Here is a 4226-nt window from a genome sequence, read left to right on the forward strand (position 1 = left end):
TACAAAACTAATCAACATCATTTCCCTTATATGTAATTTTAATCTCTATATCGTTTGATTCCTCCTTGTTTGTAGAAATTGACATCCTCTTCTATAAATGGGTTTCCTTCTATATATTGTACCTAATCTTTGATCCCTTTCCGCTATTTTTATAATTTTTCATGGTAAAAAATATTTAAAAGGGAAAAAAAAAAAATTTCATCTAATGTTCCTACATCGAACTCCTTAAGAGACTAAAGAAATCACATGTTCTTTCACATGAAGGTAAGAGTATCATTTATATTCACATTCTTTTTTTTCTTCTTCGAATTTTCTTGTCTTCACATCTGTCATCATGTCCTCTCTTTAATTCTTCTCTATGCTTTCTTTTTCTCTTTTTGAGTTTCTCCATCTTCATTCATTTACTATCCACTTTATTATGATATCTTTACCTTCTACTTTCTTTGTCAACTTTAAAGTGCCATGATGTTTTCTCATACTTACACTCATTAATTGGTATTATAAAAAAGGAAAATAAAACTATATACTTGCAATGTGTAGCACAATTACCTCATAATTTTTTACTTCTTTAATGGGATCTTCCAACAGTAGTTCATTTTCATCTCTAACATCCTTTGGTTCTTTCACTACAATCTTTATCAAACCATTTGTACTTTCTTTCTCTACTATAATCTTTTTCACTAAGTCTCCAATTTCACCATTAATATACTCTTTCAAATTGAGCTTTGCCTTGAAAATTGTGCATTTTCCTTTGCAAACACATAATTATCTTCTTCTTAATTTTTCATTTCTAGAAATGATAATATGAACCATATTTTCTCCCTCATTCAACTTTGATGAGTATCATCTTTCCTCAAATCATCAAGACAAGAAAAGTTCAAGTTTTTTAAATTATCAAAATTAATTTATATTAATTAATTTTTGTTACTAAGTAATCTTCTTCCTTAACATCTAAAAAAAAAATTCAAAGTCTTCATGTTATTATCTTCAATATTCTCTACAATGCCTTGCATAGCATGACCCTGGTACAAACTTGTTATATAGTTGACTTCTCTTATATTTGTTGCAATCACTACAACATTAGAAAAATAATTATTTTTTACATCTATTCACTGTTCTTGCGATCATGTTCAACTTCTCAGTAGAAGCAAGGAGTTGGGTCTCAAAATTGTGAAATTCTAGGGATTGAGATCTTGCTCCTTTATTTAGAAATGGGTGTCTTTATTAGGCTCGAATGATCGATCCAAGTTTCAAAAAATGGGCACCCATTTTTAAAAATGTGCTCATATTTTTTATTTTTAAAAAGAAGGCACTAGTTTGCGGGCTCTCATTTAAAAAAATAGAAGTTATGTACCCAATTTTCAAAAAATGGGTGTATGTTTTCAATTTTTTATTATTTTATTTTTGGGTTTTAAATGCATTTTTTAACTTTGATTTTACATTTTAAAAAGGGTACTCATTTTTTTTCTTATTGGATTCACATGTTAGATTTCTTGTTCTAATGATGTTATTATGCTTGAGTAGTGACATCCTTATATGAAAGCTTCAACTATCTAGTTGGTTGTTTGGGATGTTACATGTGGGGGATGGCTAGAGCCTTTGACATCTCATGATGCTATTATGGTTGGGAGGAACCACACACTTAGTTTGTTATTTCACTACATTGCGATGTTTCTTTTAGTTCAATTCCTTTAATACTCTATTTAGATGGTTAGATGCAATTTTTTTCTTTTACTTTATTGTTTGAGTGTCTATGCCTTGATTGTGGATCTAGTACTCCCTGGTGTGGAGGAACTATCCTTTCTAGTATTTTATTCCTTGCTTTCCTAGTATGTTTTTATGGTTCCTTCTGTGAAATTTTACTTCATCGTGTGAGATTGTGGAAGTTTTACATGGTTCATTGCAATTTCTCACATGGCTTATTGCACTTCCTTGCACCAACCTTACCACCAATATAGTGCATTTAGGCTGCTGGACCTAGTAATTCCTGACATGAATGGGTGTTTCCTCATGTGGCTTGGTGTACTTTCTCATGCTAAGAGTTACTACCTCATGTGAGACTATCAATTATTAATTCTCTTGTACAAAAAATAGGGGGCACCTCTACTATTTTTTGGAGAACACAATTTGGACTTTTGAGTACCCTTTAGGAATGCTAGTGTTTCCTACCTTTGATAGATCAGAGATTTTGTGTTCTATTTTCATCTTTGGTTTTCATCCTTTAGTTTGGTTGTGTCAGTTCAATAGTGGTGTTTGGAGATCCATTGGTGTTTGGATGTTTGGTTAGTCTTACATTACGATCTTTGTGATCCTTATAGGTTGAATGTCATGTGCATCCACAATTGTTATTTTTAAAAAAAAATCTTGGCTTATATTTATCCTTGTTCCATGGATCTTCAGGTGGGGCATTACAATGCTCACTCCTAGGAACAAACTGAATATAATGCCTCATCATTAAATCAACAACTAGTAAATCCACACTAGTAGCAACAAACTCCACATCAATAGCAATATGTAACCCCTCAACAACATATGCCAAAATTTCAACAACAAAAATCTTATTTATCACAACAAGATGCTCTACAACATACAATGCACCACTAACAATAACTAGGTCATCCATGACCAAGTGCTCTGCAATCTCCATGTTAGACTCAATTGATTGATTGTAAAAACCAATCTTCACCTTAGCATCAATAAGATTAGGAATATCCTCAACAACAACCTCAATTTTCTCTGCATGTTCTTTATCAGACATGACCAACTAATCAACAAAACCAACCTCTTCCACCTCAACCTTGGTATGGCATCTTCTCTCTCAAACAAGTCTTTTAAGTAGTAAGACAACTCTACTCCATATCGGTAGATTCCAACTCCACAAACATCTACAAAATTCCTTCATTATCCCATCCTTACCTTGATCAACCAAACTAGCTACAAACCATGTAGACACCTCCTTAGCTCGATCAACCAAACTAGATTCAAACCAAGTAGACATCTTGTAAAGCCTCCTCTCCACAACATCATAGGGATTCACAATCATCCTAGGGTCCAATCCTCTCAGAGCCATCTCCCAAGATCTTCATAAATCCTTTGCAACAAATCCTTCCTATGCACCTTGTGACAAACTTGAATTGTTTTCAAGTTAGATCGAGACCTTCCACCTCACATGAATAATCAAGAACCAAATTACAAGTCTAGGGAAACAGATTTGCAATTCAAAAACTCTCTGTAATCATTCCTCAACAAGATCAATCTTCCATCTTCGCATCCATCAATTCATTTGCAAGCTTTCTATAATTGCAAGTCAGAACCATGATCTTCCACCTCATAACTAAGAGATCTAGGACTCTAAAAAGAATAATCCACCACTAGATTAAAATCTTCTTAGATCAACTTCTCTCAACCCAAGGTCCTGGTGCAAATTGCCTCAACTTCGGTGATCAGTCTGCACACTCAGGAGCACCTTCACTTTGGTACCACTTGATGCAAGTAGGAGAATCCCTAAATGATATGTCCTAGCCTCCAAAAAATAACCACATAATAGAAATGCGACAACAATGCAAGGTGATACCAAATCAAAACTCTTTATTCATAAAATAATAGTTTACATGCAATATGTCAGTCAATAAGGCCTTCTTAGTTACGGGAAAATACAATAGCAATACAATAATAGTTTTGCAGGATCCCTCGTGATCTAATCCACACACTAATCCTAGCTTTTCTAGATCCACATCTTAGTAGAAACCTCTCAGGAAATCTTAACTTATGCTCGCAAGCCCAACAAGTAGTCTCCTAGTTTTCTAAGCCACAAGTACTAGCCCTTCAAAGTTCACTCCTCCACTTCATCCTCTTCTCCAAGATGAATGACAATACCATCTTTTATTTACTCCTCCAAATGAATAGATGCCTAAAGATTCCACAAGCCCCCTACTTATACCCAACTAAGTCACAAGTCAAACTAGTTCATTACGAATTAAATTAAATCCTTACATTAAATATATGTTGAGCCACAAGTTAGCCTCCAATAGATATTAAATACCAAAATGAATTAGAAGGATTAAAACACAAATTAAATGCACATAGGAGAGACAACTAAGACCCAAATAGGTCCACACAAACTCCCAGATTGATCCATGTGATGATCACATGCTACATGCATTAAATGCACCAAATCTTTCAAGGAAATCCACAAGAACTCCATCTTGTAAGCCACACTATCAAGC

This window comes from Cupressus sempervirens, chromosome 6 (genome assembly GCF_028749045.1).
Source record: "Cupressus sempervirens isolate cs-2001-9-10 chromosome 6, ASM2874904v1, whole genome shotgun sequence".
NCBI classification, from domain to species: domain Eukaryota; kingdom Viridiplantae; phylum Streptophyta; class Pinopsida; order Cupressales; family Cupressaceae; genus Cupressus; species Cupressus sempervirens.